The sequence below is a fragment of the Desmodus rotundus genome, chromosome 1 (genome assembly GCF_022682495.2).
Source record: "Desmodus rotundus isolate HL8 chromosome 1, HLdesRot8A.1, whole genome shotgun sequence".
Lineage (NCBI taxonomy): Eukaryota > Metazoa > Chordata > Mammalia > Chiroptera > Phyllostomidae > Desmodus > Desmodus rotundus.
In genome coordinates, this window is record NC_071387.1 from 9926709 (window position 1) to 9941286 (window position 14578).

At 40.4% G+C, this 14578-nt stretch overlaps 1 protein-coding gene across 4 annotated transcripts in view; it reads right to left on the bottom strand.

The window, feature by feature from the left end:
• Positions 1–14525, bottom strand: part of RABGAP1 (RAB GTPase activating protein 1) — a 160059-nt gene extending 145534 nt beyond the window's left edge. For 2 of the 4 annotated variants that reach the window (XM_024562100.3, XM_053920829.1), the window contains exons 1-2: positions 14353–14525; positions 8903–9025 (exon numbers count right to left, since the gene is read on the bottom strand). The gene's annotated coding sequence lies outside the window, so the exon portion shown is untranslated. Of the gene's footprint in view, positions 1–4086; positions 4169–8902; positions 9026–14352 lie in introns of those variants that run through there. The other 2 variants (XM_053920833.1, XM_053920837.2) reach the window with 2 other exon arrangements.
• Positions 14526–14578: the final 53 nt, after the last annotated feature.

Below are 14578 nucleotides of genomic sequence, written 5' to 3' on the forward strand. Positions count from 1 at the left end.
CTGGCACATCCATGTTTCTCTCCCTCCCTCTCTCTAAAAATAAATCTTAAAAAAAAAGAAAAAAAAAGGCGGGCCTAGTCCACAATTACACAAGGATAGTGAGATATTTGATAAGTGTGGGCAATCAATAAACATTTTCTGAGCATCTTAACAGCACTGGTATAGGCACTATGCAACATTTAAAAAAAAAAAGGGGGGGCCCTGGCTGGTATGGCTCAGTGGACTGAGTGCTGGCCTGCAAACCAAAATGTAGTTGGTTCAATTCCTGGTCAGAGCACTTGACCGGGTTGTGGCCCAGGTCCCCAGTTGGGTGTGAGAGGCAACAGATCGATGTATCTCTAGCACATTGATGTTTCTCTTCCACTCTTCTTCCCTCTCTTCCTCCCTCCCTCACCCTCTCTCCAAAAATAAGTAAATAAAATATTTTTTAAAAACATCAAATATTTAATTAAGTTCCATAGGTGTTTTTAAACTATCTGAAAAGATATTTACTCACAACCAAAAGCAAAAAGTTTTCTGCTGGGGAACTACAATAAAGATATAACCATTTCTGTTCTTCGGATATATCGACAGGTCTAATTCAGACAATCATGTATCACAGCAAAAGGGATTCATGTGGTATGTTCCTGTTCTTACATTGCAGGAATCCATTTATCAGCATACTTCAACAGCATATGGGAGTTTATTACCACTATAGTACAAATATTAAAATGATAAGGCTCTTCACAACAGTAGTGATATACAAATGCCCAACATTGCATCCAATTTAGCCTTGAATGCAGTCTCTTAATACCCTTGACGATATTTACAATATATCCCCAAAGAAAGATTCTGCATATCAATTTCTTTTTCTGTTACAAAGGTCATCCTCAGAAAATGGAAAATGAGGTTATAACCACAGGCTGATGGTTATAATTATAAAAATGTATGAATATTGGAAAATGGGTCCTGGCTGCTGTGGCTCAGCAGATTGAGTGCTGGTGTGAGAACGGAGAGGTCATTGGTTCGATTCCCAGTCACAGCACATGCTTGGGTTGTGGGCCAGGTCCCCAGTTGGTGGCGTGCGAGAACCGACAGATGTTTCTCTAGCACACATCGAAGTTTCTCTCCCTTTTTCCCTTCCTTTCCCCTCTCTCTAAAAATAAATAAAATCTTTAAATATTGGAAAATGGGAAAAAGATGTTTGAAAATAGTGAAATTAATATTAAACTTGACGAAATAACATTTTATTAAAGTTACCACAGGAACTAACTTGCTAATGTACCGTAAGAAATGCCACATTTCGTATGCAGAAAAATTTATTACCACAAAGATTAACAGATCCTAGAGAGTAGTGATTTATAACATAAAAGCTGATGCAACCTTAACTGGGATACATATTCATTTATTAACTCTTAGAGAGATTCAAACCTCCAAAGTCAGCAGCATAACCATATAATTACCATATATGTCTCACGTTTTAGAGCCAAGGTAATATACGCTACTTAATGTCATGCATGAACTTAAAAATAAGTTTTACTTTAACTATTTACTGAGCCATAGAAAAAGGGCTTTGAGGGGAAAGTTAGGCCTTGTAGAACTCTACTATGATAGAACAATCTTCAAAAAGTTCTCACTGTTGACTACCTCAGAGTATCAAGGTTGCTTTGGAAAGAGAAAAACTTCACAGACTGAATTCTATAAAGCGTTCAAAGACTTGTCTGGCCAAAGTGCCGTATTTGGTCGGTGTTTGCACACAAAGAGAAACATGACTGTTAGGGTCAACAAGAGTGCTTACAATGCACTCTTTAACGCACAAGTTCAAATGTCTATTTCGTATTCGTCTTTGACTCACAAGTTTTCTAAGGAATAATGATCTGAGTATCATCAGAAAACTGGGAGGGTTGGAGAGACTGAACAAGGTAACCAAATTATTGCAAAAAGAAACAGCTGTTAAACTGGTACACTTTTTTTTTCATACAAACCAATAAACATCTTTGGATTTTCTTTCCTTGGGATGTAACTGTGAAAATCCAATGAAACAAGGCAGTTACATACAAAGCACCCAAATGCCATGCCCAACTCCGATTTATGTATGTTGATTAAGTTATCACTTCTTTAATATTTGAGTTCTATCTCCAAGAAAGATATGAGTTTTATATTCATTTATTCCACATGCTTGAGAAGGTTAATGATATCTGATTATATTGAAAACTACAAAGATAACATTATGGGCAGCCTATGTCAGAACCTTGGTACACTCAACAGTAGCACCAATTTAAAACGAATTATTTTCTGAAGCCTGTAGTCAAAGGTCACTTGTTAAAACAATTACTGTGAAATGATGAGACCTTCAAAGTTGGCTTTATTTCAGCTGGAAACACACTCACTAAAAGACAATGACTTCTGCAAGAGAATCCAGGCTGTAAAGCTGAGATATATTTGTGGAAAATCACGTCCCCCTCATGTAGCTAATGTGCACACACTTCTTTCAATATGCAGTGAAAACGGATAGGAAGCAGGTATCTTCACTTTTACAGTCTCATTAAAGAACCTTTAAACTGCTATGAGAACACCACACCAAAATGCATATATAGTATATAGGTTAAATATCCAGACAAATATATACCTTAATGCCAACGAGTTAATTAACTGTAAACTGAATTATACAACTAAAACAACAAAAAGAAAATGTATTAAAAATAGCAACAGTTCCATTTTAATCACGAATTAGTGTTGATAAATTCTATAAAAGCTACTTGTGAATTTTAATTGCCAATAAATACAAATCAATCATGGGTTGAAATTTTTCTAATGCAAACTGAACCTACAAAGAAAGATCATAAACAATTTTCTCCTCTATTCATTTGTAGTTTTAGTAAACCCAATTTAAAAGCCTTCTATATACATAAAACAGCACTCTCCACACACTTGGACTAAGGCCAACAGGTTCTTTGTTAAAAAAAAAGTTGAATGTGCACTTCCTTGGCACTTAAGCTTTTCTCAACTACTTTTCAAACATCAATTTAATGCGACACAGTTCAATTCACCCTCCATTGTTTTTTACTTCCTAAACAAACAAAGCAGCTGGAAACACACACATACAGGCACGCACTCTGAGGACTGATTACTCGAGTTACACATATGTGAATACAGGTGTTTATTGCAATGAAAATTATCAAATGAATTTCAAAACCTGTCCCTGACAGCTTTCCCCATTGATAAAAATGACAAAAGCTAAAAGATCTCATACTCAAATCGAACAGGATTTTGAGCTAACGGAGAACATTTTTGATTTCGAGATAAAGGAATCCCCAACTAACCCTACTATGGAGACGCCTGTAAAAGCAGGTGCAGAGGGTAATAGTCTGAATGTTATGGACCAAAGTACTATCAGGCAATGGACAGCGAACTCCTGGAAGTCGGGTTATCCCTCTGGCTCAACACCTAAAACCCTGAAAGTTGCTGAGAACGAAGACACAGCAAGGAGGTATTGGGAGCAGATATTTAAAGAAGATGGGGCGAGTGGGATGCTGGGGACAATTTAACAGAAGGCGGGGAAAACGAAATGGTAAGGCCAACACGAGAAGGCAGATCCACATTAAATGAAAGCAAATCTTTCAAATTAGGCGCAGCCCAGTAGGACAGGCCCAGCCCGAAGCCAGCATAAATCAGACACAGGCCCAGCGGGCAACAAGGAGAAACTGAGGCGGACAGAACGGTCAGATTCCCACATAGGACCTGCGGCAAAAAGGTAAAGTCAAAAAGACAAACCAGCATTGCTGGGAACCCAGAAGGGCTGGCACCAAGTGCAAGACTCAGGAAGACAGACACCCACCCAAGACAGGGGGAACCGGTTTGGGCAGGGGCTCCTCGAGCGTTCACACCTGCGCATGCGCCCTCTCCCCTCCACCGCAGCTCTCCCTCCCCCACCCCCAATCACAGCTCCCCTCACAACCCGGCTCATCAACGGAGCTGAGCGCAGTCTCGCTGGCCCAGCCCCTCGGGGTGAGCACATAGCTTGGCTCCCGACAGAGGCCTTTATAGGATCCCCCCGAGCTTGGTGGAAGGAATATGGGAAGAGGAGGAGGGAAAACGCGTCCCTACCCGACCCGCCGTCTCCTACGCCGCCCGCCTTCCCGGAGGCTCCGTCGCCTGGGCCTCCCCAGCGCCCAGCCGCCCAGCCCCCGCCCTCCCCGCCCCCTACTCACGTGAGAGCAGCTTCTTCCGCCCTCCGCCCGCCTCCTGCCCCATTTTATAGGTCCGCGGCTGAGCCGCACCATCCCATTGGCCCAGCAACGGGCGGTGAGGGCGTACTTCCTCTCCTGGAAGCCCAACCTGGCGTTTGGTCCACGACGGGAATCCGCGCCTGCGTGGAGTCCACATTGGGAGACGGTGGTAACGCTGAGCTCCGTCAGTGGTTGGGCTTGGACAGGTAGTGGCTACGAGATGGCATCAGGGACTGAAAGCAAGGCTGCAGGTGAGGGTGGAGAGCGGGCTGGGTAGCACCTGTTGAGTCTTAGCCAGGTACTATGCTAGGGATTCCTTGCTCACCTTTCACGTTCAGTGCTTTAAAAAAGCAGCACTTAACAGTGTTGCTCGACTTACCTGGCCTTTATTGAAGCTGCACAAAATGTGCCAAGGATGGTGATGAGTCCTGGGTATCTGATTTGGCTCTACTACAAACGTGAGAATATGATTTTTCTCGTTTTACTAAGGAGTCCAGCCCAAGTTAAAAATTTCAGTCTAGAAGAACTTCTGACTCTCAAGTCCAAGAGTCACTGGCTACAATACAACTGCCTTGAGATTTGAGACACAGAAAATAGCACAGAAATGAACAAGGTCGTCTCGGTGTTACTCGAAAATTTGGCTGGGATTTTATTTACAAAACATTCAAAATGTGGTATACAGAGCAACGACAATGTAATGAATTTTAAAGTCCCTTTCCTCAGTAAATTTACAATGTAGTTGTAAATAAAACCAATGATTATTGAAAATACTATTTAAGTCTCGATAATTTGTAAAATCCACCACCTCTTCCTTACTCTTTTCCTTTATTAATTCCTATACCATATGTTCTTTTCCTGGTGAGTGACTCATTCCTGTGGATATGCCTCCAAAACCACCAGAGAAAAAACCGCTCTGTGAGGCCTTCTTTGTGACTTGTCCATTACAACAGTCTTGCTGAACTCCCTCAGGAAAATAGTTTTGTCCCTTTTCTCCTTATACACATAATAATACACACCCATTTACAAGTATACAAATAATATAGTACTAGTAAGAAAGTAAAATGCCCTGAACTCCTGACACCATGACCAACCACTTTCCGTATTTTGGTGATCATACATACGTTCATGGATTTCTTCATTCATATGTACACCCCAATATGCAAATCTTAACAAATTTCTTAAATAATTTTATTACAGAACCAGTGTAGTATGCCTTAAGAGAAAAATGAAAAACACAGACAAGCTAAAATAAAAAAAAGGACATCACATTCCCACCACCAACGTGAATACTTTAACACATATCCTTGTGTATCGACATGTTTTCCAAAATGAGATCACACAGCATAGAAATCTTCTTTATTCAGAAAACAGCATCTATGTTATTTCAGTAAATTCCCCTCATCTAATTCCTAGATCATACTCAAATTTTGTATCAACCTAATGATTTTTATTGCTGGCTTTCCAAAATCAGTAACATTTCAGTAAATTTTGCTCTCAGTACCTAACTATATCTAAATTTTCTGTTGCCTGCAATACATTTTTTAACAGCTACTTTTCTCAAGTTAGTATCAAATCTAGGGCCACACATTGCCTCTGGTTGTTATGTCCCCAAGTATTTTTTGATCTAGCACTTAAAAAAAAATTAGCACTGGCCAGGTAGCTCAATTGGTTAGAGAGTTGTCCCAGTATGCCAAGGTCACAGGTTGCAGGGTCAATTCCTGGTCAGGGCAAGTACAAGAAACAATCAATGAATGAATAAATAGGGGGAACAACAAATAAATGTTTCTCTCTTCCTTCCTTCCTTTCCTCCCTCCCTTCCTCTGTCTCTCACCCCCTTCCTCTCTCTCCCTAAAATCAATTTTTAAAAAACTTTTAAGAAAAAAATTAAAAGACATTGGCTTATTGAAAAGATTAGACTACTTTAAGCACGCATTTTCCACCTTCTGGTACTAAATAATTGCTTACTCAAGAGGGCACTAACTTAGTTCCTCTAGACTATGAATTTACTTAAGATATGACTTCCAGTTATATCTCAAGGCTCAGTGGATTAAAGTGAAACATTTTTGGCTAGTACACATCACAGATGATATGTTACACTCCGTGTTCTATTACATTAGATACAATGCCAATAGTGATGTAACCACTAGTTTAGTGATGACATACATACAGGTTTTTATTGGGAGTCCGCTTTTTAAATAGACTTTAATAGTCTATTTCAATGCCCACCAATACCATGTTATCTTAATATTTTAGCCAACCACAGGAAACTAATTTTGATTTACAAATATGCTCTACTTTTTTTGAATCCTCACCCAAGGGTACATTCACTGATTTTAGAGACAGGAAAGGAGGAGAGAGGAAAGATAAACATCGATGTGACTGCCTTCCTCATGAGCCTCAACCAGCAACGAAACACACAACCTAGGTGTGTGCCCTGACCAGGGACTCCAACCCACAACCTTCCGGTGCATGGGACGACACTGCAACCTCCTGAGCCACACTGGCCGAGGCCAAATATGCTCAACATTTTACAGCATGTAGCTTTGTGCCTTAGAACATGTGGTTAGGGTGTGTGAGCGGAATATGGGAATGGTCTGAAAGTGCTGTGGCAAGCTGGAGTCAGAATGGGAAGGACACTGAATGCTAAAATAAGGAAAAGGAAGTTCAATCTATAAACACATGCATGATCTCCGAGGTTTGTAAGGGCAATGCCAATATCATATTTGGGTTTTTCAAGAGATCATTCTGGTAGAAGTACAGAAAGCAGAATGGGGGTGGGGGCTGGGTGTGTATATAAAACAGTTTGAAGGCTGTCTAAGATCAGAAAGGCTTCAACCAGTGGGAAAGAAAATGGAAAAAATGAAACAGGTTTTGAAGGCTATTTGAAAAAAGAAATATCCTCAAGTTCATTGTTTCTTTCTTCTCCCTACTCAAATTTATTTTTATCCCCTCTACTGTTTTTTCCATTTCTGTTAAATTTTTCAATTACAGATTTCATTTTTGTTCCTTTTTATAATTTCTGTCTCTTTAATGATAGTTTTAAAGTCTTTGACTAGTAAATCTAACACCTGGGCTTTCTCAAAGATGGTTTCTATTGCCCTGGCTGATATAGCTCAGTGGATTGAGTATGGTCTTGTGAACCAAAGGATTGCCAGTTCAATTCCAAGTCAGGGCACATGCCTGGGTTGTGGGCCAGGTCCCCAGTTGGGGATGCATGAGAGGCAACCACACACTGATGTTTCTCTCCCTCTCTTTCTCCTTCCCTTCCCCTCTCTCTATAAATAAATAAATAAATAAATAAATAAAATCATTAAAAAAATGGTTTCTATTGATTTGTTTTATTCCTTTAAATAGGGCATACTTTCCAGTTTCTTTGTATGTCCTTGCAATTCCTATTGAAATCTGAACATCTGAAATGTAGCTCTAGAAGTGAGATTCTCCCCCTTTCCCAGAATTTGCTTTATACCCCACTTCTTTACAAAAAAAAAATTTTTTAAGGGTGTCTCTGTGCCAGAGGTCAGGATCAGCTTTAAGTGAAAGCCAAGTGGTCTTTTTGTTTTTTAAATCAAGGATTAACTGGCAGAGTAGGATGCAGCAGCCACAGTAAGCTCAGCAGTAGGATACTGTGGTGCCCCAGCAGGCTGAGCACTTGAATTAATACTAGTTGTGGGTCACATTTAGGATACGGGATCTTGAATGGCTGACATGGCACCCACATAGTTTAACTTCTCAAGAACAAGCTCCAATGTCTTTCCAATTATCTTGAGCTCTGATTCAAATTTGGATACACTGTCATTCAATGCTTGAATATCTTTCTTAGTAGCAAGAGACTCAAATTCTCTTTGCTTTTCCAAGACCTGTCCAACAAATGCACACAACACATTAATTGATGACTCCAAGAACCCGAGTTTTGTCAGGATAGGATCCTCTGCTGTTCTATGCTCAATGAACTCCTCAGTCAACCACTCCTCCATCCCTGTTGGGATGTCTGGATCCATCAGCTTCTCTATATCCTTGCTTATCACAGTTATTACCAGTTGACTGACGGCCCTGTTTAGTGTTCTGGAGGGAATCCCCTGGACCCTTTGAGGTAAGACTATCTTCGTAGAGGGTTAGAGGTTGTACCCTTCACTCTGCTCTTTGCCAAGCTCTGAGCCAGCAGGCTTTGATGGGGTGGTCTCTCTGCTCCTCCAACATCAAGATTGTGAGTCAGCTCAACTAAACAAAGGAATTTGTTCTCATCCACGTGAATCTATGTTTTTGTATAGATAGATTCCCAAGTTCTTGTTTTTTTCTGAGCTTGCCTCTTTCCCTGGCTTCGAATTTCCCCCATTAAGTGGTTGCTTTTGAATGTCCTAATCCTTAAACATATAGCTCCCAAATGAAATAAAATAAAAAATTCTAAACAAGCAAAACAGTTATGTTCCTTTAAATCTCCTAGAAGCTTGTATACCTAATTTGAAACAATAACAGCCAACCTCTGTGCCTACCCCTCAGAACTGAAAAGCAGCAATCAGCAATCAAAACGCAGAACCCCAGTATTTAGAGAACAAGATTCTTATTTCCCATCCTGTCTCCAGCAAGCGCCCTTGAATGTAAACATGGCTGCCTGCCATGGGTTGGAGGTGTAGGAGATGGGTAGGTGTTATCACACTGAGGGCTGATACTGACTGAAATTAACCTAATTTACCAACCAGGTTCCCTGGAATATGGAAGTTTCCAAGTAGACTCCAGAGTTCCAAAAGAGTTACTTCAGTGGCTGCCAGGACAATTGTTGTCTACGTTGAGAGATGAGTTCCTTGCGCTTCCTACGCCATCTGAGGAACAGAAAAAAAAGAAACATGAACTTAGGCATAAGGATCTGTGGGAGTCCCAGGAGAAGAGAGAAAGGGAAGGAGGAAGAATTATCAGACTGTAGAACTCTAAAGAAAAGAATCTTGAAAGCAGCAAGAGAGAACTGATGAATCACATACAAGGGATCCTCCATAAAATAATCGACCAATTTCTCATCCTACACCTTGGAAGTGAGAAAGCAGTAGGTTGATACTATTCCAAATGCTGAAAGAAAAAACTGTCATTAAAGAATTCTATATCCAGCAAAACTGTCCCTCAAAATCAGGGAGAAATTAACAAATTCCCCAATTTTAAAAAAAGCCAAGGGAATTTTTTACCGTAAGTTACCACTCAACTTGCCATTCAAGAATGCTAAGGGGAATCCTCAGGTTGAGATGAAAAGACAATTGCCAGTAAATAGAAGCCATATGAAGAAATAAAGCTCTTCTTTCAAGATTAATACATGGACAAACATAAAAGCAAGTATTACTGCAATTACAGTTAAGTCCATTTTTTTCTCCATTACTTAAAACACAAATGCATAAAAATATTAATCTATATTATTGGACTCACAATGTTCAAACATGTTTCCCTAACATCAATAACAGGAAGAGGGGACTGAGCTATACATGAGTTTTTTGTATTGTATTGAAGTTGATATCAATTCCATTAGATTGTTATAACTTTTGGTTGTTAATAATTCTCATGGCAACCACAAAGAAAATATCTATAGAAAATCACAGAAGGGAATGACAGGTGAATCAAAACATTTCACCACAAAAAATCAAAAACACAGAAAAAGGTAGTAATAAAGAAAATGAAAGCACAAAAGCTTTAAGGACTATAGAAAACAAATAGCAAAATGGCAGAAATAAGTCCTTCCTTATCAGTAATTACTTTAAATACAAATTGCTAAAACTCTCCAATCAAGACAGAGATGAGCAGAATAGATTTTTTAAAAATGATCCAACTATATGCAGTTTAGAAAAGACTCACGTTAGACCCAAAAACATTAACAGCTGGAAAATGCAAGGATAAAAAAGAACACATTCCATGCAAATAGTAACCAAAAGAGAGTGACACAAAGATAACACAAAACAGATTTTAAATTTTTTAAAAAGGGTCCTGGCTGGTGTAGTTCAGTGGATTGAGTGCCAGCCTGCAAACCAAAGGGTCACTGGTTCAATTCCCAGTCCAGGGCACATGCCTGGGTTGCAGGCCAGGTCCCCAGTAGGGGGCGCATGAGAGAGTGAAATGTGTGGGCGCAACCACACATTGATGTTTCTCTCCCTCTCTTTTTACCCTTCCCTTCCCCTCTCTCTAAGAATAAATAAAATCCTTTTTTTTAAAAAAAGGTTACAACAGACAAATAAGGACATTACATATTAATAAAGGGTTCAATTAAGCAAGATGACATAAAAATTATAAACATTTACACACCCAGTAACAAATCATCAAAATATATAAAGAAAAAATGGACAGATTTAAAGGGAGGAATAAAGAGTTCTACAGTAGTTGAAACTTCGATACCAAACTTTCAATAATGAATAGAACAACCTGTAGAAGATAGATAAAGAAGTAGAGGACTTGAACATCACAATAAACCAATACACCTAACCAACAAATAAAGAACCATCTGCACAATAATAACAGAATACACATTTTTTCCCGGTTCACATATTATATTCAACCCACCACAAACAGCATATTAAAAAGATTATTTATACAACCAAGATTTATCCCAGGAATGCAAGGGAAGTTCAACATAAAATCAATGTAATATATTAGATTTTTCAAATATTAGAGGGAAAACTCATGATCACCTAAATTGACACAGAAAAGGCACCTGACAGATTACAATACCTTTTCATAGTAAGATCTCTCAGCAACCTAGTTAATAGAGGGAAAATTCCTCAATATGATAAAGTTATTTGTGAGAAACCCACAGCTAACAATACTCAGTAGTTTAGCTTCCCCTCTAAGATCATGAACAATTTTCTCTGATGCTATTCAACATTATACTGGAAATTCTAAGAGCTATAGGTAGGGAGGCGGGAGGGAGGGAGAGGGGGGAGAAAAGTAAAGGCACTCAAATTGGAAAGGAAGAGGTGAAATTATCTCTATTCTCAGACAACATAATCATAAATAGAGAAAATCCCGACTTCCGGCCAAGATGGAGGCGTAGGTAGACTCACTGTGCCTCCTTGCACAACCAAAAGAAAGACAACAACAATTTAAAATCAAAAAACAACCAGACTGACAGAAAATCGAACTGTATGGAAGTCCGACAACCAAGGAGATAAAGAAAACACATCCATCCAGACCGGTAGGAGGGGCAGAGACTGGTGGCAGGGCACAGTGGACACCTGGCAAGGCAGCAGCTGGAGGAGGACCCAGCACCGTGGCAGATTGTGGAACCAGGTGGGCAAAGCTGTAGCTGGCCAGCCAGGCAGCAGCTGGTGGACCAGGTGACAGACTGCCCAACCCAGAGTTCCAGCGTGGGGGAAATAAAGCCTCAAACCACTGATTGAAAACACCTGTGGGGGTTGCAGCAGCAATGGGAGAAACTCCTAGCCTCACAGGAGAGTTCCTTGGAGAGACCCACAGGGTCTTAGAACGTACACAAGCCCACCCACTAGGGAAGCAGCATCAGGAGGGCCCAATTTGATTGTGGGTAGAGGAGGGAGTGACTGAAAACTGGCAGACAGTGGAGCAAGTGCCATTGCTCCCTATCGGACCCCTCCCCCACATACAGGTCACAGTGCAGCCATGAGTGTTACCCCGCCCTGGTGAACACCTAAGGCTCCACCCCTTGGTAACAGGAGTGCCAAGACAAAAAAAATGGCCCAAATGAAAGAACAGATCAAAGCTCCAGAAACAATACAACCAAGCCACAAAGAGATAGCCAACCTATCAGATGCACAGTTCAAAACACTGGTAATCAGGAAGCTCACAGAATTGGTTGAATTTGGTCACAAATTAGATGAAAAAATGAAGGCTATGCTAAGAGAAACAAAGGAAAATGTATAGGGAACCAATAGTGATAGGAAGGACACTGGAACTCGAATCAACGGTGTGGACCAAAAGGAAGAAAGAAACATCCAACCAGAAAAGAATGAAGAAACAAGAATTCAAAAAAATGAGGAGGGGCTTAGGAACCTCCAGGACACCTTGAAACTTTCCAACATCCAAATTACAGGGGTACCAGAAGGAGAAGAGGAAGAGCAAAAAATTGAAAACTTATTTGAACAAATAATGAAGGAGAACTTCCCCAATCTGGCAAAGGAAACAGACTTCCAGGAAGTCCAGGAAGCTCAGAGAGTCCCAAAGAAGCTGGACCCAAGGAGGAACACACCAAGGCACATCATAATTACATTACCCAAGATTGAAGATAAGGAGAGAATCTTAGAAGCAGCAAGAGATAAGGACACAGTTACAAAGGAGATCCCATAAGACTGTCAGCTGATTTCTTAAAAGAGACCTTACAGGCAAGAAGGGACTGGAAAGAAGTATTCCAAGTCATGAAAGGCAGGGACCGACGCCCAAGATTGCTCTATCTAGCAAAGCTTTCATTTAGAATGGAAGGGCAGATAAAGTGCTTCTCAGATAAGGTCAAGTTAAAGGAGTTCATCATCACCAAGCCATTATTATATGGAATGTTAAAAGGATTTATCTAAGAAAAAGAAGATAAAAAGTAGGAACAGTAAAAATGATAGCAAACTCACAGTTATTAACAACCATACCTACAACAAAAACAAAAGCAAACTAAGCAAACAACTAGAACAGGAACACAACCACAGAAATGGAGATCACATGGAGGGTTATCAACAGGGGAGTGGGAGGGGAGAGAGGAGGAAAGGTACAGAGAACAAGTAGCATAAATGGTAGGTAGAAAATAGACAGGGGGAGTGTAAGAATAGTGTAGGAAATGTAGAAGTCAAAGAACTTATATGTATGACCCATGGACATGAATTATAGGGGGGCAATGTGGGAGGGAGGGGGTGTGCAGGATGCAGTGGAGTGAAGGAGGGGAAATGGGACAACTGTAATAGTATAATCAATAAAATATATTAAAACAAAAGATTGGTGAAGATATCAAATTATGAAAACTTGTTTTAAAAAAAGGATGTTCACTCTTTATTGTATGAAATCAGCTGTTTTAATGGACTATAATAAAGTTTGAATCTTAAAAAAAAGAGAGAAATCCCAAAGAATCCACCAGAAAGTCATTAGAGCTAACAAGTTCAGCAAAGTTCCAAGGTATAAGATCAACACACAAAAACCAGTTGTTTCTATACACCAGGAAGCAACAATATGAAAAGAAATGAAGAAAGCAATTACACTTACCATGGTATCAAAAAGAATTAAACACCCTGAAAACTAGAAAACATTGCTTAAAGAGCTAAGTACAGGAAAAGTAATTCTGTATTCAGACAGGAAGACTTAAAATGAAGCTGTTTATACTACCAAAAGTGACCTACAGATTCAACACATTCTCTATCAAAATTATAACAGCCTTTTTTTTTTTTTTTGAGAAATGTGAAAGCTGATCCTCAAACGCATATGGAATTTCAAGCGGCCAGAATAGCCAAAACAATCTCTAAAAAGAAAACAACTGGAATACTCATACTTCAAGATTTACTACAAAGCTATAGCAATTAAAACATTACGTTACTAGTATAAAGACAGAAATATAGTTCAATGTAATAGAATAGAAAGCCCAGAAATAAAACCTCACGTATATGGTGAGTTACTTTCAACAAAGGTGCCAAAGACCATTCAATGGGAAAGGACGGTCTTTTCAACCAATATCGATGGGAAAACGCTGTCCACATGCAAAAGAACGTAGTTAGAAATAGCAGAGGTGACGACTACTCAACATTGTGAATGTACTTTGCGTGTTCTACCACAATACGTCCCCCCCGCCTCTAAGTAGAGAAAACCCAGTGAGCAATTGGATTGGCAAGGAGAAGGAAAGGAGCTTCCGAATGATACTAAGTTTTCGGGTCGGCAAGGGTGCGTGGTGGATGATGCCATTCACCTATGCAAGGACTACAGGAGACAAGAAGCAGGCCCGGAGATGAACTTCAAATAATTAAAAAGTATATTAACATTAGAACAACCAACTGAAGATGTACGTCTTCTAGGCAGTTGGCCCTTGGAGCTCAGAAAAGCCGTCTGGGCCGGCGAGAGAAATCTGTGAAGGGTCAGCACGCAGTAAGTAACGGAAGCCACTAGAATGCGAGATCCCCAGGAACACCTGCTTTCAGGGCCCCAACGAGGTGAGTCCACATCCCTAAGAGGGACTTACCAAAGCTTCAGTGCAGAGGCGCCCTTCAGGTCGAGGCCAAGCTCGAGAGGAGCCGTTGAGAAGTCTGAACCCCAAACGTTATCATCTCCGCACCCGAAGTCTTAACAAGAGACGCCTGCACCTGCAGCCCCAGGAACCCCGTCCACCCTCCTCCCCCCGAGCGGAAAGTCTCTCTCGCTGCTCGGTCGCCCTTCGAGCGTTCCGATTGGCGGAGAGGACCATGGGA